Here is a 27,176-nt window from a genome sequence, read left to right as displayed (position 1 = left end):
TGGCTGGCTCTTTCAGTCATTGAGGTCCACTTGGAAAAGACTTCCTGAGCATCTGGTTTCCCTGATTTACTTTTTACCATAGTGTTTAGCACTAAACATTTTCTCAAGTGTTTGTTTATTGTCTGTATTTTCATGCTAAAACTTCAGAACTCTGAGAAGTAGGACTTATTTTCTTGTTCCTGAAAATATCCCCAAGATATCAAACTATGTTTGTCAAATAGTAGGCACTCAATAAATATTGGTAATTTATATAAATAAAATTGCCAAGGAATATTAAATAAAATTAAATAGCTATTATAAAGCCAATTGTTATTTCTACCATACTTTGCAGTTTTAAATTCACACTTATACATTTATTATCTAATCTAGAATAATGGGGAAATTATTGACTTGACAGTCAGGCAAGCTTGGTTTTATTTCCTACTTCCATTATTGACCACCAAGTTTTATATTCTATCTAAGCCATAGCTTTCTCATAAGGTATTGAAATTCAAAAGGATTCAGTCAGTAAAAATTGAAGCCAATAATTCAACCTATATTTGATTGAAAGAGCACCAGGTTTTATAGCACCAAACTCGAAAGTAAGTCCACAATGTCAGGGATTGCATCTGTTTTATAATTCACATAATTACTAGTGCCTACTACAGCATCTCCCACAAAAAAAGACATTCAATAAATAATTGTTAAACAAAAGGTAAATAAACACTACCTGTGTATAATATGGTATGAATCCATATAATATTTCAATTTGCATTTTGAAAAATGTTATTTTAAAAGTATTAAATCTAAACATAAAATTCTATCTCAGAACTCTCATTAACAATAATTTTTTCCTAAGTTTTATGCTATCCAAATATATGTATGTCTCCATATGACTCTTGAAAAAACAAGTACTTCAATATCATTTCCGTCTTCGCAAAGTAACCAGTTTTGGTCAAAATATTTGCATTGTATTATTACCATCACACTTCAATATTTTTTTAACTTGACATACATAACATTTCAGAAGATCAAAGATGATATATATATCTAACATTATGGGATTTTGCTATTCTATTTATCATGGAATCAAAGGTTGAGTTTTTATAAAATATAAGGTCAGATGAACAAAGAGCCCCTCTCACTCTGTTTTTACTTGAAGTAGTTTGAAATTATCTTATGGTATCCAGATACATTTTCATAATGCTGCTTCTTCTTTTATCTGATAAGCACAGAGTTCTCAGGTTTTTGAAGCTCTTGCCAGTCATATGTTTTAAGTCTTTTTAGTTTTAAATTTTTCTGGGGGAGTTAGTTCAAAAGTATGAATATTTTGTGAATGCTCTTGTACACAAACACAAGCATAAACACAGTAGAATCTGTTTCTTCTATTGATATGTTCTTGTCTCTTTAAAAGACTCCATAACAAAATCAAAAATTGAGACACGACTTACATTTAGAACAGAATCATAGTCAAATGCAGGTTGATACAACAGCAAACAAACTACACATTTCTGATTCCTATGAGCAAGTCTCCATTAAGAAAGCATTTATATTTGAAGATGTATATGTTCATATACATTTGCTTAGTCATCTACTTTTCCAAATTATAATTGTTGTCCCTAATTGTAGGAAAAGTTACAGCTATGAGTTTCGTATCTCATTGGCATTGAGGTATTTAAAATTACAGAAGAAAAAAATCCCTATTCAAAGACCTCCAAAGGGTTTATATGAAAGCAGTACAAAATAAAACCGTCTTACATATGGATACCATCATTGTTGGGTTAGCCACACAGGATGCTCAAATCTGGCATTTTGATTCTATACTGGAGACATCCACGTCTCATATATATTTACAGTTGGTTGACCAGAAAGATCTCAACAGACGGTCACTGGCAGAGTGGCTGGCCCCAGATCCTACCTACTTTGTTTCTCCTTTAGCAACTTGATGGTATATATATTCGGCCTCACTCTTAGTTATAGGTAAAAAGTGAGCAACAGGAAAAAACAAAGTAGGAAACTTAAGCTTCAGATAACAAACTGAAAAGAATCAGTGAAGACTTGTCTGTTGCACTGAAATAGAGAACTATTTAACATGTCTAAGGATTTTAGATTAATTCCCATTTCAGGCAGACATTTCTGATCCAGATCAATGAAAGCTTACTTAGCAACGATCCTATCCCCGATTTAGTTTCAAGAAACTTCTGAGATGTAGTACAAGGTAAGCTTATTCTAGATATGATCTCTAAGGAAAGCTGGAGGATTTGGCTCAGACGTTGGACAGACTGAAACAAAGACTGATAAAGTTTGAATATAATTCTCAAAGCAGATTATGGTCACATCCACTTAAGAATGAAACAACTGTTCAATTGGAGACTACGGATGTCCACCTGGGGGCCACTGGTGCATCTAATTTTTTATTTGTTTTTGGCTTTAGAAAAACAATACCTTTTGAGATTTTCATTTTTGTTTGGTTACTATAGTATTAAGTTCTGCACATTAAAATTCAGAAAATTAAAAAAAAATCAGAAAATACATCTGTTGTTAAAATACAATAATTTACCAAATTACTGCATGTCTTGAAAATACTGCAAACTTGTTTAACCTGACATTCATTGGCATTTGTCATAACCATTTAATATAACTACCTAGAAATATTTTTTCTAACATAACCTATATTATAATAAATTTGAGCAATATATTCATGACACATTTTAAGAAAATTTTATTTTCTACAAGTATAAGTTTATCTTCCCAAAATATTTATTATACTATGATGGAAATTTCCCAAAAGTATTGACCACTGACTGTTCTATATTTTATGTTCACAGAGAAATATTGATTAAATTATCCAAGAAATAAATGATTTTAGTTGTGTTTACAATTTTACTTTCTAGATATTTGGAATCTATATAATTGTTTGATGCGAAATATAAATGTCACAGTCAATACTCTGCAGCAGGAATTTCATTGAATCTTTCATTGAACGCATACTGTCAGTGTGTCAGTACAGGTGTACGCCTTTTCTAAAGGCTATTATCTTAACGTGGCATCTAAAATAAAAACTAACACTTGATCTGGCTTCTCTCACTTGAAAGTATGATATTCTTCAGCGTGTTAAGAGAGCATGTTACTTATATTAATAATTAAATAGTGTTTTCAAATTTATTTTCTGCCATTTATTATTTGAATAGAATAAGAAAACAATCAAAGTTTAGGATGATTTAAGGGCAATTAGTAGGTAATGGATGAAATATAAAAGAAGTGAAAAGCATGTGGCTTCCACTCCAGAAGATAAGAGATGTACTGAGATACAGCCATAGACCACGGTTCACAAAATCTTGGCCTTGTGAGTAGCCGTTCCACTGGCCAAAATTTTGTGAACAGTTGTGATGGCTCTATCCCAGTGCATCTCTTTCACCTATTGAAGTCAGTGACGTAGTTAATACAATGGTGAAACATATCTTTATAAGAACTATCTCAGTGCTTGATTAAAGCCTAGAAGCCAAAATGAAACCTAAAGCATACACACAGAAGAGATAGTGTTTCACTGCATTGAAAACTGTAACAAAAACACTTCCAGATTTCTACCATTGGTGGCCTCATGTATGTATTTTGGATGCAATGTGAAACTTTCCTTCTCTTATATCTTAGTTACGTTGTGGAATTATATATACAGATTCCATCTGACTAGATAAAAGCATTCATTGAAGACTTTGAAATGATACACCAATCATGTGTGCTATAAGAGATACTATAATATCAATATCTCCATCTTGAATTTTTAGAAGCATCTTTCATAATAATTTACCCACAGTTATGTTCCACAATGATTATGTAAAATACAGAGATCAGGTTTTTAAAATCTCTGTTCTTCAAATGCAGAGTGGCTACAAATACAGCTCATCAGAGGTGAGTTGATACTTCTTTCCAGGTCCCCTAATCTCCAGTGCCCTAGCAGCTCTTTCCACTAAACATCTAGCAGTGACAGATACGTGGGTTGTAGGTGAGAAATCAACCCTGAAGTGGCTGCAATTTCGTGTATACTCCCATGTCCCCGAGCTGTGAAATTCTCCAGCCTGCTTGGAGGAGGTCCTGACAAAGCTATATGTGAGGGACAGCAAGAATGCCAGATGGCAGTTTGTGAGAAAATCTGGGACCGTGGCAGCCAGCCAAAAACAGTGGACTGGAAAAAAAAAAAAAAAAAAGGATGATCACTAAGAATATACCACCTCCACTACAAATGAATGGTGGATGAATTATGGCTGTCTTCTTCATACAGCTAAAAATCCTTTTAGTAAGTTGTCACCCATATGTGTAAAAAATAACACAAAAGTTGTAAAAATTTAAAAAGTATTTGATTTGTATTGAGCTGATTTATCTTACTATCATTTTCTTTCACTCCATTAGTAGTAAAACAAACAAACAAAAAAAAGCAAGCCCATTGACAAGGAGAATGTAGGCAAACTTAAAAATACAGTGATGCAAAAACTTTAATTTTATGATGAGAAGTGCATAAGCATGTTCCAAGCAATCACTTTCCACTGGATTTGTGAGTAACAGGGGCATTTGCATTGTATTTATTGCTATTGTGTGCCTTTATCACTTTTATTGTTTGCTGCAATATAGCCCTTTGAAGGTCTGCCAACCCACTGTGGCTTGCTCAAAAGCAGGGCTGAATTTTAATTAAGCTGAGCCAAATAGACACAGAACATTTGAACTTGATTAGACCACTTGTCCTGATGCACACACAGAGGGCATTCAGCACACTTACTTTAGTGATTGACAAAGTCAATTCATATATTTGGTGAAATTATCAAGATAAAACCCACCGCTTGTCAACATATTCCTCCTACATAAGATTTCTGCTTCTCTATTTTAATCCAATAAACCAGCAAAGAGAATTGAGAGGGTAGGTCACCAGTGAGGATATGTGTGGCATATCTTGATAACAGTAATATTCTATATTCCCTGGGAAGAAGCAGTATATGAGTACAGTAATTAGGATTCAACAAGATAATTCAAGTAAAGAAAAGCAAGTGTGTGTGTGAGTGTGTGTGTGTGTGTGTGTGTATAAATGTGTGTCTGTTCATATGTATTGCTTTTCTTCTTAAATATTTCAACCAAAAGAGAATTTTACCACAGCATTTAACCCAGATAAAAGAGCAGGCAGGATGTCAGAATTTCATGAATTTTTATTTTTGATACCTCACAAAGAACAAAGCATCCAGGTTTCTGGCTTCAGCAGAAATGTGCCAAATTGTGTTCCCACAGTAACTTCTCCTGAAATCGGCCAGTATAATTTTCCCACACAGCATGGAGAACTAAATCTCTGATAGATCCAGGATTCTACAAGGCAGACTCTGTTAAATTGACTTTGCTGTTAAGTCAGACCAAGTAAGCTTCAGGACACTCTTTGAAAACAACTTACCTAAATAGACTTTCAGACTCTTAACAAAAAACTCACTTTCCCTAAGGAGGCACCGATCATAGGCAATATTTCGAAAGCACATGTACTAAGGAGTTACTCTTTCTATACATGTGTGTCCAGGGTAATGACTAAACAGAAAGCCAATATCTTCTCAGTGAAAATTCAAAAATAAAGTCTCCAAGCTGAAACAGAACTTTGCATATACATGACAATGCAAATTACATCACCAAGTGACTCTTCTTTGACAAATCCAAATCACTAAGTCCTTAATAGAATTCTGCACTTTACTTCCCAGCATCGTAATACCAATTGACTATACTTAATCCGAAGTAAATAATCATTCCCTTGGGATTAGCAAATTAAAAATTTAGTAAATTTCTAAAGAAAAATGGATATATTTTTCTGTGCAAGAAAGCAAATTGTATTTTAAAAAGAAAACAATATAAAATACTCATTTTTGACAACAGCAAGAAAAATGAGCATATTTCAAATTACTCCCTTGTATGTTATAATTTCACTCTTTATTTCTGTCTATACGAGTGAAGGAAGAACCCAGTTTTGTGATGATCCAACCAAAAACACTGATAAACACATTTTTATAAGGAAGTCATGAGTTAGAAAGAATATAGACTTTGAAGCCAAAACATTCTACATTTTAATCCTATCTATGCAATTTTCTAGTTATATTATGTTCATCCATTTACTTAACCTCTACTCTATTAAGTATAAAATGGGAAGAAATAACACTTTGGGGGAAAGGACAATGTATAAGACACATTCCATGTAATTTCTACATAATGCAGTTAAGAATTTTTAAATAAATTCTTAATGGCAAAATATTTAATAGACTCACAGGATAGGAAACAAGTTTCTATTCCATAAGACCTAGCATCTAGTTTTTAAAAATACTCGATTAAATCTCATCTTTTAGGCACAACTTTGAGGTTTTTGCAGGGTCAGCAAATTTTATGTCTTCTTTGATTTTATTTTTCTTCCTCATGTAGCCCACCATCTACCAGCTTATATCTAATGCATTCAGAGCCACCCGAGGCTAATACAATATGCATAATAATCTTCATGAGTCTATCCTTCTTAGCATTATCAGCATTGCATTTTTCGATTTCTACTCATTTTCATAAAATGGACAACCTTTTAAAAAATGTGCTCGTTAGGTAAAGATGGAAATGTTATTCATACTGAATTGTTAATTGGTATTCAACCCCTTCAGGGAATAAGCTGAAGTCTTTATTTCACATTTCCTAATCAAAAATTCAGATGTGGTTTACCAAAGACCATCTAAGGGTGGCAATATATAATATATTAAAGGATGGGTTGCACTAACATCAAATCTATGAAACCATAAAGAACATCTCTGTGCATATGTGTTACATAGGATCACTTAGTTTTTAATGGCCATGCGTTAGTATGGCATTCCCATCCTGCTATTCTATTATTCAACTCCATCAACTTCTTAATTACAGTGATCACGATTGATAATTTTATATTTAGGTTATAGATTTTCTTGTTTTCTCTCTGCCTCCTTTAACATTTGTAAGTTCTATATGGGCAAGGATCACCATCTTCTTATTACCAATACAAATAAAATAATTTTAAAACAGTGCCTAACACTCAGTCAAGGCTCAACAAATATTTGTTGACTGTATCCCAAATGAACAAAACCTAAAGTCTAAAGGATAAGCTCCCAATTCAGGGAAGATGAAGGGCAACCTTTTTAAACCTTTTCCTCTGTTAATTAATTTCACATAAAAAGTGATTCGCTCATTGGTTTCTATCATAGCCAGTTTATATTTATTATTCAATTTTTCATCAGATCAAAGAGGTGGAAGAGACCTTGAGGTGTTGTTATTGCCTTGAGGTGCTGCTACTTAACTCAAAGCATTCAATAAGCATTAGCTTTTTTCTTAAACTCTAGAGGCCTCATGAAATTCATATTAATCTTGCCTAGAGGATGGAAAAAGGGTGACATCTAGAAATGACTCTAATACATAGCCCCCAATTCAGCCTTTACAAATATTTATTCTTGTGATGGATAGCAAATCCCTTCTCTGGGGATGAGGATTTTGTGTTTAGTGTTCACAGTTAGGGACCAGTTGATGTGTGGGGATCATGGATAAAGAGACAGATCTTAAAAGGGGTAGAGAAGAGATGAGGATGAGAGAAGGGAAGGATACCTGAGATGTATAGATAAGTTGGGGGAAAATATTTGGAGGAGAAACAAGAAGAAAGCACTGAAGAAGCATAGTGAGAAGTCTTCAAGGAGAAAGATGTGTGAAAAGGATCCTTAAATATTTTGACATGCTTGCAAAACCATAAATATCAAAATTATTTTTTCAGTGTGTTGTGGTAGTTTCTTATAGGTCATTTGACATGGTTGTTTTAATACAGGATTTGTGTTGCTTTGTAGTGTGACACTGGCCTGATAATGACCACAAGATGAACCAGCCTTATGTGAATTACAATCTTACCAGAAACCTGGAAGTCTCTAAAGTTTTACCGTTCATCCAATATGGTAGACAATAGCCCCATGTAGCTATTTATAATTAAATTTATAATTTAATTAAAATAAAATGTACAGACAATTTGAAATTCAGCATCAGGTCAGTTACACTAACCACATTTCTGGTGCTCAATGGCCACATGTGGCTGGTTGTTTCCATATTGGAGAGTGCAGATATTGAAAATTTCCAATACTGCAGAAAATTCTATTGACTAGCACTGCTCTAGAACTTTGAGCTTATGTCACACACATGCTATTCCAATGTTCTTGGTCCTATTAGTGATATTAAATATTGAAAGAAAAATATTTTAACATCCCTTTTCCTACCTGAAGTGGTGAATTGAAAATATTGACAATAATGACATATTTGTTATGCCTTCTCTGTACTAACTTCCAGAAACCTCAGAGTTGTTTGTACTTACGTTGTGAAAACCTTTTCAGAAAGAAAGATTTTTGTGACATACTTTCATTCCCTCTAATTCAGTCCAGGTTATAATTTTTAATCTATTAAATAAGCTGAGAATTTTTAAAGTATAGTCAAAGCTACTCAGTGGATAAGATAAATACCAAGAAAATAATGAATACCTGTATTTTACCTTATGATTTTTATTTATATCAGAATAATATGATATGGAAATATAATGCAGTGTTGACTGAAATATCATAAAAATAGATGGACAAAAATGCCCCCATGACAAACTCCAACGTCAGTGTAAATTGGAAAGCTCTAAATATGTCTGGGACAAGAGGAAGTACGTAGCTCCTAGGCTCATGCTAATCCATTATAAATCGTAAGTCATGAGGGAAGAGAAATCAGGAGCATAAGCTTTAGATTAGCAGCACTGCTAGAGGAATACTGAAAGCAGAAAAAGGCAATGATGAACATTTGGATAATTTTAATACTGCTTAAACAATAGAAGGAAAGTTGTCAGAAGGACTGGGAAAGGGGAAGAGATAAAAATCCTAGGGCCTCTTTGGAGTACAAAACTCTGATGTCTGTGTACAGGATGGAGAAATTTCCTACATGAACAAGTAGCAGTGGGAGGACAATTGGGGAAATTTTAGTCTGGGAGCCACCTTGGCTCTCCAAGTAATTTAAATAATTCAAATGTGGATAGAGAGATATACATTTCAGCAAAGTAAATTACAGTCAAGTATCCATCTAGACCAAAGGATATGCATGTGTATTTCATATCTGGAGAAGTCATTTAATATGGTTAAAACATATTTATGTTATATGAAATGATAGTTTAATTCAGGATTTTTCCTAGCTAAAATGCAGTTAAGAATGATTCATGAGTCTATGGCTATACCACCCTGAACATGACTGATCTCAGAGGCTAAGCAGGGTTGGGCCTGGTGAGTACTTGAGTGGGAGACTGCCTGGGAATACCGGGTGCTGTAGGCTTTTTATTTAAATAAAAATAATAATAAAAGAATGATGTATGATAGTATTGAGGATATGTTTAAGAACTTTGGACAAGAGTATCTAAGTAAAGAACCAGTAAGGTTGATGACACTCAGGTTTAGTGGCAGAAGCACTGTTCCTATGGTCAGATCACTGCATTTCAGCACTTACCTTATGATGCAGGATGCAGAATTCAATTTATTGGTGTCTCTCTTTGCCAGTAGGCAACTATGAAATGTATCTCAAGCTCTCTCAAAAGTAAAATGTTAAAAATAAATAAAATACATACCCTTGTTTGAATAGAAGCTTCCACAACAGAAAGGTACTGAATACAAATAGTGTGGTGTTATATTTTGGGTACTGAAGAGCGCCATATGAATAATAATATTTACTGAGTGCTTTCTGTATTCTAAGTGCTTTACACGCAATGACTCAGTTAATCCTCACAAGAACCCTACAAGGAAGGTACTACACTTATCCCCATATTATAAATGAGGAAATTATAAGACTGAACGCAATTTTTATTCTAATGCCCACAGGTGGGTTCCTGAGGAGCTTGCTCAAAGATGATTACAGCAAGCTGCCCAGATGATCTAATGTCAAGTATAGCTATCAGCAAAGAGTTAGGCAGCACCACTGGAAAACAACTGTAAATTTAAACAGGAAATGGATACACAGCACCTACACTGAATGTGTTGTCTTTAGAACAATGAAATTGAAAGAGAAAACAGACACCTTGCCCCCTCATCATATTTTGTGGCACTGATCAATTCTGGAGAAAAAAATAGAACAAAAATATCCTCAAATTTGAGGCATATCTGCTTTATCCCTCAGTTCTTATTTAAGGTACTGGTATATTTTAAGATTTTAATAAATATTGAACATATATGCATAAATACAGTAGCATAAAACAGGGACAGGAGGTAGATGCAAACCCAAAAGCAGTGATGGGAGAGGGGGTTTGAACAGTGAGGCAGGCAAAGGTTAAAGGGAGATAGGTAGGGCTTAAAGAGCTGGGGATAATTAGGGGTTGTGTTAGGATACTTCAGGATTAATGAAGAGCATGTACAAAAAGAAGAAAGTGTAGACTTCTCTTCAATTCTTCTCCTAACTGCAGTGAATGCCAACTATGAGCCAGGCCCTAGTTCAGCAGGGGGAACAAAGGTAGATCTGCATTTTTACCACATTCGGATGGTAAACAGGAAGACAGGGCTGGGAGGAGAAGAGAAGAAAACACAATACAGATCATCACAAAATATAGACATCGTGCTAAGAAGTGTAAGAGAGGCACAGGTAGTTTGCATTATCTTGCCAACTGGATGTTAAGGGCCTTGAGGAATAAATCATATCTTCAAACATTTTTAATGCCTTAATATATTTCCTTGCATATAGCTGGCTATTAGCAAACAATTATTTTAGAGGTAGTATGGCATAATAGAAAAAACATTGGTTCAGGAGTCCTGAAAGATGACTGTTTCAATTTTTCTTCTCTGTGAAAAGAAAAAAACCCAAGAGATTTTTAGATCATTTTAGGATCTTTTTCAGGTTTATTAAGTTAAACTCCATGATTAGTTTTTCAGTTATTTAGTGTCAATGTTAATAAGGAGTCCTCCTTTGAGAGACATGGCACAATGTGTGAGAAAGTGCACCTGACCTCTTATCAAGGTAGGCCATTAAAAGCCAGACTCATTCTACCTACAGCATGGGACTAAGCAGAATTTTTTTCTTTTTCTTTTGAGACAGGGTCTCACTCTGTCCCTCAGGCTCGAGTGCAATGGCACAAACATAGCTCATAGCACCATCAATCTCCCAGGCTCAAGTGGTCCTCCTGCCTCAGTCTCCTGAGTAGCTGGGACTACAGGCATGCGCCACCATGACTGACTAATTTTTTTTTTATTTTATTTTTAGTAGAGATATGGTCTTGCTATGTTGCCCAGACTGGACTCAAACTCTTGCGCTCAAGAGATCCTCCTGCTTTGACCTCCCAAAGTGCTGGGATTACAGGTGTGAGCAACCGTGCCTGATCTAAGTATAATATTTTATCAGATTAGAGATACTGGACCCTTGAGCCTTCACAGATTTGTTTGTGGAAGTAGGCTAGAAATAAGGAATGTGTATGCTGTACACAAGAAAAAAAATAGCCAGGTGACCCATATATGCATTTGTCCTCAACTTAACTGTAAACTCCCTCTTGACAGAAAACTCTTGCTCTGGAATATTTCACTTAAAAAGTAAAATCTACAAACTAATTACAAGCATCATAAATGGACAATGTGGCAGAAGGTGCAGGGAGTAAGATTCAAGATTTACACTAGGCTATTTCAAGTCCAAGTTATACATGTTTGACAAAAGAATTATTTAAGAAATTAATATAAAAATTAGATAGGATAATTTAAACAGAGAACATAACACAGACTGATTATAATAAACTTCACCCATGTTAACAGACGTTTGACTTGATATATAAATATGAGTGGGTAAGAATGGTCAGTAACATTTAATGGAGTGGGAATATGATCTAGCAGAGTAAAGATGTGCTGGAAAAAAACATCAATCTGAAGAGATGAAAAAACTGGGATGGCAGAGAAATCAGTTTGTTCACATTTGTGAAACAGCCTGTGTAAAACATTGGAGGTGAGAGAAGAGAGTTCCAGCCAAGTGACGGAGAACCATTCTATCTCAATGAATGAGTCATGGCTCCCCTGAGAGTCAAGATGATTTGCATGTTTGGTGATTGATGTAGATAGAGGTAGTAAATCACACTGAGTCTTAGCTTAAAGGCTCTGCCATCTCAGTCATAGAAAGATGAACATTTGTACACTATACCTCAAATACTCATTGTTGAAATGCACTATAACTTCAGGAATGATCTGAAAATATCCATCAGTCAACTCTGATGAACTTGGATCACAGAGAACTCCACCACTGGGGATCATTTACAATTTCATGTGGTAGATTAAAGGCTTCAGGCATTTTTAACTTTGGAAATTTTTAATAGGCTTTTAAAAAAATCAACATACTGCATTTTTCCCCAGAATACATTGCCATTACCAAAGGGAAAACAAAAAACAACCATCACAAAAACAAACTTGTTACCCAAGAGATTGAAATACATATTCAGTGTGCTGGTAATGTTTCTGACTCTCTCTTTTCAGAAACATCATTATTTTTCCTTTTGTTTTAGGATTGCTGATTTTGCTATCGGATTAAGGCTAATGTTAAAAGGGAGAGCCAGAGAAGCAAAAAGGTATTCTCCATGGAGAATAATTCTATTACTATTGCTGGACCATTCTTGTAGCTAAGAGATACATTCTTTCAAGAAGAAAAATTGGCTCTGTACAAATAATGACTGAATATTTCAACTGTAAAAAGAAATGATGATACAATTAGCTTTAGAAACTAGTGAATTACTAATAACCAGAATAAAATAGGGCAAAAAGGAAAATGCTAGTACCTGACTACACATGAAAGTCTATTGAATAAAGTATAAGAAAATTAACACTGTTGCATTGTTCAAAATGTTTAAAGATGGAATCAGTATCTGGAGCTATCTAAGTATGGGTGGTACCATCCCCTCACTCCCTGAAGATTTTAGCTCCTGCCTAACTGTTACCCTCTCCAACATATGATGCTTGTCATAACTTCTGGTACTTTAAGTGTCTGTTGAAAACAATCCTCTCACCATCTTGCCCTAGTAATTCACTGAACTTTTTGACTCCAGAGACCTTGTCCTCCACCCTGCCTTGGTCATTTGGTTCTGTGATCATACGATAGATGTTGTTAGAAACTCAGTTATACACATCACACTTTCTAACCTCCACCTTCTAAGTCTCCAGATGATTCCGTCTAGTACCCCATTCCAACAACACGTTGATATTACCAGGCCCTCCAATCCATTCATTCTACTGGCTTTTCACTATTCCTTATGCCCTTCATGGCATCACGTCTCTTTTTATCAAGCATAAACTCCATGGTGTATTGTAAACACTTTTTTAAATATATATTTACATTGCTCTGTTCTCTCTCAAATCTGGTGCCCACTTGATAAATCTTAAACCCCGGTTACCACCAACTCTCCACTCATTCACTGTTCACTCTCATGCTATGGAAACTTCTGGAGGAAAACACATAATCTCTCTGACTAGTCACCTTTTGAATTCATGACCACTAGATTCAAGTTGGCTCCTAATATGACTCAGGAATCTGACTCACTCTCAAATTCACTTAAATATTGGGGAATCTTTAAAAACCAATAAAGCAAGGCATCACCCCAAGATTATGAGTAAAGATGTCTTGGTTACAATCATCTGGCCTTTGGAATTTTTAAACGCTCTCTGAGGTCATTTTAGTATGTAGCAACGTTTGAGAATCTCGAGTCTGAATGGCTATTTTATTCTCTCCCCTTTCCTCACACCTTCAACACCTCCTTTCCCACTCTCAGTTAATGACCTTGTTTTTCATTTATCTGAGAAAATTGAAGCAATCAGTAAACAGTTGCTCCCTAGCCTCATGTCAACATATCTTCCCACGTGCCTGCATTGGTGCCCAACACTGTGGATCACCAGTCTTTGTTCTGATGACGGAACCCACCTTGTATGTTCTAGACCTCATTCCCTCTTACCTACTCAAGGACATGGCTCCAGCAATTAGCTCTACTCTCTCCTGCATCACCAATTTCTTCCTCTCTTCCTGGTCATTCCTGTGTGTATTCTATGCTATTATTTTCCCATCTTAAAAACATCCTCTCTTGACTGTATTTCCCACTTACAGTTTCAGCTCCATTTTTTTATTCCCCTCAAATGTGAAACTGAAACATGTTCATTTCTCAACACTTGTTCTCTTACCTCTTTTTTGCGATGGAGTCTCGCTCTGTAGCCCCAGGCTGGAGTGCAGTGGCATGATCTTGGCTCACGGCAACCTCCACCTCCCCGGTCCTGGTTCAAGCAATTCTCCAGCCTCAGACTCCAGAATAAATGGGATTATAGGCATGCACCATCGCACCTGGCTAATTTTGGTATTTTTAGTAGAGACGAGGTTTCACTATGTTGGCCAGGCTGGTCTTCAACTCCTGACCTGGTGATCTACCTGCCTCAGCCTCCCAAAGTACTGACTTGTTCTTATCTCTTAGGTCTCTCCTTAATTCTCTCTTAACCCAAATTCCTCTTTCAATTATACCTTTACTCCCAACACCTTTTGAAACTACTCATCAAGGTCACTAAAGGCTGCTGATATGGTTTGGATCTGTGTCCTTACACAAATCTCATGTTCAATTGTAACCCCCAATGTTGGAAGTTGGGCCTGGTGGAAGTTGATTGGATCATGGGGCACAGTTCTCATAAATGGGTTAGCACCATCCCATCTTGGTACTGTATAGTGAGTGAGTTCTCATGAGATCTGGTTGTTTAAATGTGTGTGGCTCCTCCCCACTCTCTCTCTTGCTCCGGCTCTGGCCATGTAAGACATCCTTGTTTGCCCTTGCCTTCTGCCATGATTGTAAGTTTTCTTAGGCCTCCCCAGAAACAGAAGCTGCTATGCTTCCTGTACAGCCTGCAGAACTGTGAACCAATTAAACCTGTCTTCTTTGTAAATTACCCAGTCTCAGGTATTTCTTTATAACAGTGTGAGAATGGACAAATACAGCTACCAAGTTGTTTAATCTAATGGTCAATTCCTAAGTTTCACCTTCTTTGACAAATAAGCAGCATTTGATACAATCAATAACACTTTCCTCCTGGAACAGTTTATTACTTTGACTTCTTCAACAGGAATCAGCAAATTATAGCCTATGGATCAAATCAAGTCTGCTGCCTCATTTTTACGTAAAGTTGTATAACATAAACATGTTCATTTGCTTACCTGCTGCCTCTAGCTGTTTTCCTTTTGGCCTATGAAGCCTAAAATATTTACTATCTGGCACTTTATAGAAGAAGTTTGCCAATGATCCCTAACTTCTTCTTGACTTCAATCCTTGTCTTCCTTTTACCTCACTGTTCACTCTCTTTTTAGGATCCTTAACCAGTTCCTTTTCATCTCCCAAGCCACTTAATGTAGAAATGCCCCAAGATTCAGTCTTTGGAACTCTTCTCTTCTCTGTTTATACTCACTTCCTGGGTAACCTAATCCAGGACCATAGCATTAAATTTCATCTTTCCTGGAATGCTTCCTTGAAACCCAGTTTTAATGACAAACTGTCTATTTGGAAACTTCACTTGGATGACTAAACATATCTTGAAATTAATTTGTCAAAAACTGAATTCCTGACCTTCTCTCATATCTGTTCCTTCTGCAGTATTTCCCATCTCAGTAAATGATAACTCTATCCTCTCAAAAGGTTAAACCAAAAATCTTGGATTCATACGTGACTCTTTCATATATATATATGTCCTCTTATGAAATTCTATTGTCTTTATCTTCAAAATATATTCACAACCCACCACCTGTCATTATCTCTACTGCTACCACCATAAACCAAGTCATCATCATTTCTGGCCTAAACTATTTCAATGGATTCATAACTCGTCTCCCTATCCTTTCCTTTGTTCCTATCCTCAATCTACCATGCCAATCCTCTCTCATTTGATTCTCAATATAGAAGCCAGAGATATTCTTTGAAAATATTAAGTTAGATGACATTATGCCTTTTTCAAAACCTCCCATTCACATCCCATTTTACTCATATTAACTATCAATCTTTTAACTTACAAGACATTATATGATTTTTATGAACTTGTCTTCTTTTTCTCCTCCATTCTTTACTATGCTGCAGCCACTCTGACCTCTGAACTCTTCTTTGAATATGGCATACATGTTCATTTCTCTTGTTGTTTACATTAGATATTACATTTAGGATGCTCTTCCCTGAGATATCCTAATACCTCAATCCCTTATCTCCTTCCCCTCTTTTGCAAATATCACCTACTCAGCAGAGTCTTCCCTGTCCATCCTATTTAAAACTGCAAGTTCCTCTCGGTATTGTATATTCTACCTTCCTGCTTTATCTTTCTCTAAAATATCTATCACCATGTAAAATATTTTCTATATTTATATTACTTACTGCATATCTCTTTACGTTAGAAAACATTTTCCTTGAGGGTAAGATTGTTATATGTTCTATTTACTGCTGGATCCCTGGTTAGCAGAAGAGACTTCATAGGTGTTCATGAACATGTGCTGATTGAATGAACACTTGGAGTTGAAAGAAAACAATTAGAAAGTTGCTCAATTTTTTTACTTCTAATTTTCCTTCAGTAAATTCCCAAAGAAACATGTATCTTAGTTTTTTAGCCCAATTCCAATATTAATTGTTTCTACATTTGTACCAGGTTTTGTACTAGAGCTAAGGAATCCCAGAATGACTTAGAGCAATGTTGTTTAATGTGATAGGACAGTTAAATTGTTGTAAGTGCCAGAAAATGTTCAGTCTACAGAGCTAAAAGATGGTAACACAGAGGGGGCAAGCATTTGCTATCTTCAAAGATCATCCAGCATTTCCCACGATGAACAAGAGTTGCAGAAGGGGCAGGGAGAACACTGATAGAGGGAACATAATAAGAAAGAAGTATGAAACAAGTATTCACCACAATACTTCTATACAGCTGAATCATATGGTGATTTTGAAAAAAAGAACATGACAGAGTATGAGTCTGAAGAGATGAGCATTGGCCAGATGATTTGTATTAAAAATGTTAGAAGTAGGGACACAATAATTTACCTGAATGCAAGCTGACTTGACATTTATAATTGAGTATCTTCAAATAAACCACACTTTGAGTCAATGTGAAAAACTTCCATGTTCCACTTAGCATACATTTAAAATGTGTATACACACACCATTTATATCTATACATACCCTTAGGCCAGTACCTCCATCTCCTTATGTTCTGCTCTATATAAATACACTGTATCTATATTACACTACATACAGAAGATTTCAGAAGATGGTAATTGTCCACTTTTCAACTATCCAAAATTTAGGGAAGAGAGGCAAGAAGTACAGGAGTAGGACATCTGGGAGTTCCAGGACTGAGCTGGCCATTTATGAGACAGATGGCATAGATCAAGACTCTTAATCCCTGCACGTGTTAGTCTATTCATCTATAAAGGAAAATAATACCAGTCCTCACAGGGATTGCTCTAAGGACTTTAGGAGGTAATGGGAAATATATATTAAAATATAAATGCTATAAAAGATATTATCAGTAGGAATAGTAACAGTACTAAAGGAAACCTTAATTCAAGATTTATGCATATCACATTAATAGAGATTTCTTTAGCCAAAACTCAGAGTTCAATTTTTATAACTCTGTCAAAAGTTCAAGAATGGAGATATACATGAAAGTCATGACAATAACTTCAGTGTTTATTTTCCTTAATTTTTTATTTGGCAAATATTTATTGAAAACTTAATAATTAAACAACAAAAATTGGACATTTATCAAAGGTCATATAATGTTCTATGCTCATTTTAATTATCTCATTTAATCGTCCCTGAATACCTATAAGGGAAATACTATTATTTACATTTTACATGTGTCAAAAAGAAAACTCGGATAGTTACTGTAAGTTGAAGGGCATCACACAACAAGTATGGGAGAAGCCAGGAGTCACAGCCAAATTTTATTCCAGTGCCAGCATCTGTAACCACTACATCAATTTATTCTGAGCCCTTCGCCCCTTATGCAGGCCCATAGTAGACCCTTAAGAAATTTCTTTGAGCAAAATTATATGATTAAACTCGCTAATAGCACAACTAAAACAAACGCATAATCTCCAAAGAGGTCTCCTTTAACTTTTCAAAATTAATGTTCTAATTGAGTCCTAGGCTAGATCATAAACCAAAGGATACACTATGAGTTTCTCAGGAACAGGGAAAGTACTTGGTTTATCTTAAACACTTTGCAAATAGTAAATACACAAAATAGGTTTTAAATGAATGAAGCAGAGGATAACCATAATGGAGCTATGGTTTATATACAAGAGCTTTAAAAGTACTCATAGTTATTACATCAGTATGTGGAAAGATGCCTGGGCTGACGGGCTCTGAAAAATTACAGAGAATCATTAAATTTACAAGTTTAATATCTGTAATAAACGAAGAAATATCCAAACACAGAGTTATCATAAGTGTAGTATAGAAGAAAACTAAACAAGAACCGTGAGTCCAGCCGACAAATTAACATAATCAGTCAGAGAAAGTTCAATCAAACATATCTGTACTGCCTAAGGCCAAAATTAAGGTATTCTTTACAGCCAAGATGATACGTTATATTGGAAAACTGTGAAATATGGAGCTGTGGAGTTTGGGCAGGAAATAAATCTTAAGAATAACCAATTCTCAACTATTCCAACACATTCAAAATTGCACTATTAATTAACATGAAGATACTATTGGCTTAATTTTCAAAAGTTACTTACAAAAACTAATGCTGTGTGCCATTGCCATAATGTATTGGTTTGAGATGGGTAGAGAATTCACTCATTCAATATGTATGAGCATGTTTGATGGGACAATCACTGTGTCATAAACAACAAAGTAAGAAGAAAAGTGCTCTGTTGTCAAGCAGTCATGGTAATTTATGGACACACAAATAACTACAAAAATGGGATTGGTGCAGCAATAGAAGTATGTATCACAGGCTCTGGAAATACTGCATGGGTAAGGGGGAAACTCCGTAAGTTAAAAGAGACTTCAGAGAAGAACAGACATTTGCACAGAACCTGGATAGATTAGTAGATGCTATCTAAATGAAAATGACTAAAGACCAAGGAAACGACAGCAGGAAGGGCATGACGAACAGGGTGAGGATGGGAAAAAGTATAAGAGATTTAAATCATGGTGAGTGGGTAAAGCTAACTATGTATAAGATGTACGAGAAGATGAGACTGGTAGTTGCTGAATCTACAAAGGTGAAATGGGTCAGGTTTAAACAGAACCATGGTGTAATGGAAAATGCCTGACCTCTGCAGTCACAGCACAGCTTTTGAATTTTAGTTCTGTCTCTTACACCAGCTCCTTGAACTCGGAAAGATATTTCCTTTCTGTGTATCAAAGTCTTCTGCTGCAAAGCAAGACATAACAATACCCTATCGACAAAGGTCACTTTGGAAGTTGGAGATAATCATGTTTTATGTCTAGCAATATAAGTTTTTTAATAAATGATAATAATAATTATTATTGTTTCAAATTCATGCTAAAAAGTTTGGATTTCGTGGGTAGGCAATGAAGAGATCTGGAATGCTTTTAAATAAGGAAGTCAATATAAGTGATGAACAGGGGAAAATAATAGAGAAGCCAGTTAGCAAGGTATTAAAACAGTTCAGATGAAAATACAGGTGGCTTTGAAATAAGTTTCCAGCAGTAGGCATAAAAAGAAGTAAACAAGATATAATTTGGTGGTGGCCATGACAGGATGTGGTGACCAATTAGATCTGAAGCTGGAAAGTTAACTATGTTGATTACGGTTTCTGGAAAAGAATTAAAACCTTAAACTGTTACAGAAATACACACACACAAACACACACACATATAATTTTCAGAGTTATTTGTTTTCTGTCTGTACCTATGTTGGCAGCCCCGTGTATGACCTCCCTCTCAACTCCAAATACAGATGGGTCTATTTAAATTCTATGCTAAATCCAACGCTAAAACTTGCAATTCTCCTTACCTCCCTGTTTGAATACATACACTCTCTCACGTAAGTCTCATTGATCGTTCTGCCAAATCCTAGGTCACATTTTTCTTCTAAGCTTACATGATTAATGAATTCTTCAAACACTAATGAGTTCGATACAAGAGAGATCTAGTATTGCTCAATAATTTGGTACTCTACCCATGTATTAGTGAGAAAACACAGCCATGAATTGATTATTGCTAATGATATCATGGTGCCTAAGCACCTGCAGTCCTTGTCTTCCTCTTGTAGGTCATTGGGATTTATAGATTATCTGTTAGAGATTACAAAGGAGAACCTTGAGTGGCAATGGCATCACACTCCCTTTGACTCCAAGGAACAGCTTCATCAAGAATTCTGAACCTGTTTTGCCAAAAACTGTTTGTTCTTTTTTCATCCATATATTTTAAGACTATAAACAAAAATCATTCAGAATTTTCCAATTACTAATACATTATGACAATTTTATAGGTAATTTAGAAGTTTCGAAAGGGCAAGGGAAAAACATCATCTCTTGTTATGATGGTTTCGCTTTGGTAGAACAATACAGTTCTGTAGTTGGCAGTTGTTAGTTACTGAGATGGCTGTGAAACAAGTAATCCATCACACTCTGGCCAAGGAAACAAGTAAAACCTATGTCTTAAGGGATTTTTCAAAATCAGGGAAAGTAGTGTGGCTTAACTACACTGAAAATTCTATAGTTCTCTTTCCCTTTTGATTTGTTTTTCATGAGATTGGATATGCAAGGTAGTTGAATATATGTATACTACATATAAATATTCTACATGTGCTTTTTAAGACTGGTATTATATGGCTGGAAAACAATAAAAATTGTATATATAAGGGTTTTCATAAATTATGGCAAGATATGCTTTTTAAGAACTTACATATATATTTTAGGTTAGGGTTTTCTTTTTGTTTTATTAAAGCCTACAGCATGCAGTATTCCCAGGTGGTCTCATGTCCAAGTATTAACCAGGCCCAACCCTGCTTAGCTTAAAAAGTTAGGTTTTTTAAAAAGGATAAATTTTTGTGGAAAATTATTTTAAGAGATTCTAACTTCAATTCTGTATGCTGTTGTTGTTTTTTGTTTCACATTCACAAAGCTTATATAAGCAAAATGGTATTATTCATTACTGTGATACTCAAATGTAATTATCTGTAAGGATTTATTAGGGAGTTACAAACTTGTGAATCATAGAAGTTAAGGGCCGGGCGCGGTGGCTCAAGCCTGTAATCCCAGCACTTTGGGAGGCCGAGACGGGCGGATCACGAGGTCAGGAGATCGAGACCATCCTGGCTAACACAGTGAAACCCCGTCTCTACTAAAAAACACAAAAATCTAGCCGGGCGAGGTGGCGGGCGCCTGTAGTCCCAGCTACTCGGGAGGCTGAGGCAGGAGAATGGCGTGAACCCGGGAGGCGGAGCTTGCAGTGAGCTGAGATCCGGCCACTGCACTCCAGCCTGGGCCACAGAGCGAGACTCCGCCTCAAAAAAAAAAAAAAAAAAAAAAAAAAAAAGAAGTTAAGAACAGTTAGAACATCCAATTGACAAAATTGGAACTTATTTCTTCTAGTATGATTGACATGGTAACTGATACAAAGTATATACTCTTTAATATTTGCTAAATGAATTAATGTTTGTTAAATAAATTAAGAATCTGTTCTTTGTGTACCCATTTGGTTCATTTCTAAATCCTTATAAAAAAGTGAGACTTGCTTACATAGTTTAGAATTTTATGTCAACATAAAAATGTAAAATTTTGCTGGGTGCAGTGGCTCACGCCTGTAATCCCAGCACTTTGGGAGGCCAAGATAGGTGGATCACCTGAGGTCAGGAGTTTGAGAGCAGACTGGCCAACATGGTGAAAGCCCAACTCTACTAAAAATACAAAAAATTAGCTGAGTGTGATAGCGGTCATCTGTAATCCCAGCTACTCGGGAGGCTTAGGCAGGAGAATCACTTGAACCCGGGAGGTGGAGGTTGCAGTGAGCCAAGATCGCACCATTGCACTCCAGCCTGGGCAACAAGAGTGAAACTTTATCTTTATTTATATATATATTTCTAAAGATGAATTGAAAAAAATAAGCAAAAATATTGTCTATCCAAAGACCAGAATATATAGTGCTACAGTGTAAAATTTGTATTCCTGAATCTCTGAGAATACAATTTCTTAGCTTTATAAAAAAATTAACACTAGGGAGAAAAATGGTGGACATTACTACTGTGAGAGTATAAAAGCTATAATATTTTAATCTACCTTACCAAGACCAGCCAAGATTATAAACCTAACAAACATCATCACAGGAATTAATGTACATGAATAGATAGGATTAAGAAATCGGTATGTGGCTATTCAAGTATTACATTCTAAATCTTCCAAAAACTGAGCAAAAATGCCTATACTGAAAAAAAAAAAAGTTTCTATATGATGGCAAGCTGGCTTCTTGAAATTCAATGTTTTGCCTGAATAACTCAATTTACATTTCCAAGTCTCTTGAGAATGAGACTAAAAATCATGTAACTTTAAGAAGAAAATTCAGGAAGCCAGATTGGGAAAGAGCATGATGTAATGGTATAAGAAAAATCTGGAATAACACAATTCATATCAAACACACATTTGTCTCTGTAGGTTTTAATAAGTAACCAAAACTCCAGCTTGGAAATCCTTTTAAATGAATAAATACATAAATATAACTATACAGTAGCTTCACACCAACAAGATCTGGTTTAAAGCAAGTTGGAAGCTATGTGTTTTAGAGTTCTTCCTTATTGAAGCATGTATTGTCAATTAGTTCACTTAACCATATAGCATACGGCTTTGATACAGATGTCAAAGAATGAGGGATGAATGAATGATAAGATAGACAGCTTTTACTATGGAAAACAACAAATTTCAATTGTTCCATTGTTAAAAATGACTTCTTTTTATTCAAAAAATTAGTCTAAAAAGTGTATACAATACCTAATAAGTCTGACTACTAATCACTTCTAAAGAAACATATAAAGAAAATAACATGTATTCCCACCACTGTTCCTGGTTTGTTACTGCCTCTACACTCATCCCATCTCTATATGAGTATGTGCACATACATGTACACAAATGTGCACATATGCGACTATACACATACATTTGCATAACATCTGTAGAAGTCTGATTCCTGTATTTTTCACATAAAATTGAATTTTGAGCATTGCCTCCATATTTATTATATATTTGAAATTTATTTTCCTTCTACATAATGCTGAACTCATAATATGTTATTTTACGGGAATACTGTGATTTATTAACAATTTCCCTTGGTTATTATAGAATCATCTTACAAATGTATTTTCTAATGCTTTCTTCAAACTTGTTCTGTGAGGTCGACCTTATAATTCCATTTTGCACTTGGGTAAAAGAGGCTAAGGGACATAAATTATTTGCCTGTCTAAGGTCATAGAGTCTGAAACTGGCAGGACTAGAACTTCCATATGATGAGTAATGAGTATGAAATAACTCACAATTTACATTTTTGAACTTCCATAAACTCCTTATACATGATGTTACTTTGTATCTGAGCCCCCCAAATTAATAATAACCTACACTTCATTAGATAACTAATAATTATATACCATAATAATTAACTAATGGCTACAGAACTAATGGCTCTTGACTAAGGGTTGTCAGTAATCTAAGTACACCCAAAATAATCTCAGAGATCGAAAAGAAGTCCACCAGCTTATAACTATATATTACATTTCATAAAGGAGATCTTTGCCTAAGAGACTTTCAAAACTACATTTTAGATAACATTTGTAAGGAAGAAATTCTCTTTTGTTTCTCAAGAAGTAGGTAGCATGCCATCTGGCCCCGCTGCCCTTATGATAAAAGAATGTGGGAAGCAACTTACAGTAATTGAAAAGAGACACACTACAGGGATCAAAAGTGAGGGATGCTCTCTCCCAGGCACAAGATTTCTAACTGCTTTATCAATATTTTTCTCTTTTTTACAAATTAAAATGTAAGTAAAGATGATTTTTGCACCCCTTAGGGATTATTTAAAATAACCTTTAAGGTGGAAGACTTTTTCCACTTTAACATTCATTCAGCGAGTGTATCTTGCTTGTTAGGCTGTGCATGCCTGCACTGTAACAATCTCAATCGTACATGTCAATATATAGTCAGGCAACCAGTGATGTTCATAAGGAAGTTAGAAGTGGGCATGTGCAACTCAGGAATGGTTTGATCTAGGTGTTTAAATATCAAGTACTTGTAATGATAAGTGAGGTCATGGAAATAGATAAATCACCAAAGTAGTGAGCCTAGAAAGACAAGAGATTTAAAGGTAAAGGGTTGAGGGGAGATCTTTAATTTAAGGAATAAGAAGAAAATTTGCTCTCTATTGAAAGTAGAATTTTTTTTTTTAATGGCTTAACTTTCTCATTGGCCAAGGGGACTAAATAAAAGAGTTTTGATTTAGAACAGTATGTAGATGTAAGGGTAAAGAAGGAAAGGAAGTTATATATAAATCTAAATACTGGACTTGAGATTGAACATTTGTGAGGCTGAAATAGTAATATAATACTTATGTAACTGATTGTGGCCAATAATAATATATGTGGCCAATAGTATATATATATGACTTAAATCGTGAATAGTTACACCAACACCAGCAGGATGGAGTTACCAAGTGATCATTGCAAAAGGAGCCTTGACTTTGGTAGAGAAGCTTCACATATTTTGAGTGGCAGAAGTTAGAAACTATTGCAGTATTCATGTAACTGGGGAAAGGAGACCAGTTCCACAAGCTCAACTGTTTGGTCACTGTTTTGGCCTAGCTTTTGCCCATTGGTCATTGTGTTATATCACAACAGCAATCAATTTACAAGCCAAAAGGTGGAATTTGCAACCAAACTAAAACTGATAAAAATTGAACCAGTACTAATTGAGTTGGCCACCTCTTGTGGAAAACCATTCAGAAAGCTTCCAACAAGCTCTAGTCTCTAGACTATAATAACAATGGTTTTCTTTGTGATGCCTAAATGATTACAGGTAAAGAAAATATAAATCATGCTTAAAAGAAAATGTCACTAATCTAGAGGAGGAGAAGACCTCAAATCAGCTGTAACTGTTCCAGTCGAAGTTTGATGTAGATGTTTACATTAAAATTCAGATGATGATATTAGAACCAAATACTTGATAAAACACTAGTTTAGCATTCAATATCTACAGTTGTATAAAGATAACTTTTGGGTTTGCTTAATTGATACATTGCAACCACTATGTTATTTACATAAAATACTGGCCACGAAAGACTTTAAAATTGCTCCTGTGTCATACGGACTGAAACCAAAAGCAACAACAAGAGGAGAGGGGAAGAGTTGGCAGAGGATGATCATTTTACAAAGCCACATAGGGAAGCAAAAGCACTGACTATTAAAATGCACATGAGTTGGTCAAGAAATAACACTTTGCCTTCCAGCAGCAATGTTTGGCACTCTTACAGTCACCCTTCTTCCCTGTTGGAGATGACATCTGAATACCTCAAGGCATTCTCATAGTTAGAATTCTTGATCTGACAGCTAATTGGAAGAAGAGGAAATAAGAAGAACAAGAGTAATAACTTCTGGTCACAAGTAACTAATAAGTAAAAACATTCATTTATGCTTCAGAAAACAAAGCATAACCATGTATTCCTTCCGAAAAGCAGAGAAACATAATTTGGCAATTACAAATGCTAAGGACTGGTTTCTTATAACAAGAATTGCAAGTTTCATTAGAAGTCTAATTGTAAAATTTCTGTTTTGCTCTAAATTGGGGACCTATGTGGATGTATGTTTAAAAACCAAGGTATCGCACCTTAACCTAATGTTTATTGAATATTGGTGCCATTATGTAGCCCCATCATCTAACTCATTCCAAACAAGGAAAGGGGCTTTGCGGGTCTTTTTTAGAACATGCCTAACATGGTGCTCCGAGAATAAAAGGCACAAATTACATGTTTATCAAAATAATCAATAAATTGTCCTGGAAAAGGTTACTTTTACATCATTCATCACGAGAAAATTGTATTTCTAACAGCACTCTTTATGATAGATGGCTTTACTAAATAACTTCACGGTATAAAGGAAAATGAAATCTCATAAGGACACAACCACTAAGAGAACACAGATTGCGTTATTATTTTTATCACATTAGTACTTGCATTCCTGATAGACAGATACTGCAACCTGGGCCCATATGAAAGCTGCGCTGAAATCAATGCCAATCTTATAGGCAAAGAACTAGAGGATTTAAAATGAAATCAAGTGCAAGTCTCACTGATATTAATGCCAGTTCAATGAGTTGTGAAGTTTTTAAGCTGTCCTTAGAGACTATAACTTAATTCCTAAGGTTTATTTTCTCTACTAGGTAAAAGAACTGAATTAACAGGAGCAAAAAAACTGTTCAATTAAAGTAAACAGTTTTATGTAAAAAGCATTTTTTTTTCAGACCTTTAGTATTGTTGTATGTCTTCTGAGAGAGAAAAAAGGCTCACTTTCCTTCTATAAGCTCAACATGTTCTTAAATAAATGATCAAACTGGAACCTAACCCAAATTCTGTACCTTGAAATGCAGGTGCTAATTTCAGGGTATTAAATAATAAGCTTACTCATATGCACATTAATAATTATCTTACTATTAAGGTTCAATTCTATTATATGGGATGTTTAAAAGAGAAATTTTAAGTTCTTTTTCAACCTGAAGTATGGGGAATGAGCATTTTGTAAGTATGGATGAAAAATAAATTATTTCCCACCATTTCAAACATTTCTTAAAGGACTTTGACTTCTGCACTAATGTAATATGAGATTGAGCTTTGTGTATGTGTGTGTGTGTAACATTCTTTTACAATTCTACACAGGTGGACAGTATACAAAGCACAGAACACGACAAACAAGCTGTCTTATAGTGAGCACTAAACTAAGGTGTATATTACAGAAATAGTCAAAAGAAAAATTGACACACGCACATACACAATAAAAAAACTACTTCAAAATCATAAACTGTGACTCTGATCCCAAACCTTAGAGAAAAAACAGAATTACGGAAATTATTTCAACACTACTTGCTTACGCAAATAGGATGTAAGAGAAGACCTAGGTCTCACAAAAGGGGAACATTTTGAGATGCAAAGAAATGAGAAAAAA

At 35.2% G+C, this 27,176-nt stretch overlaps 1 protein-coding gene and 1 pseudogene across 1 annotated transcript in view; one reads left to right on the top strand and one right to left on the bottom strand.

Annotated features, from left to right (window-relative positions):
* LOC112615155 (interleukin-1 receptor accessory protein-like 1) overlaps positions 1-27,176 on the bottom strand; it is a 743,111-nt gene that overhangs the window by 317,150 nt on the left and 398,785 nt on the right. The gene's annotated exons all lie outside the window — the stretch shown is intronic.
* Positions 9,225-9,333, top strand: LOC112616809 (annotated as a pseudogene).

This window comes from Theropithecus gelada, chromosome X (assembly GCF_003255815.1).
Source record: "Theropithecus gelada isolate Dixy chromosome X, Tgel_1.0, whole genome shotgun sequence".
In the NCBI taxonomy this organism is placed as follows: Eukaryota; Metazoa; Chordata; class Mammalia; order Primates; family Cercopithecidae; genus Theropithecus; species Theropithecus gelada.
The sequence above is the reverse complement of the archived record's forward strand: the minus strand, read 5'-3'. Positions and strand labels throughout refer to the sequence as shown.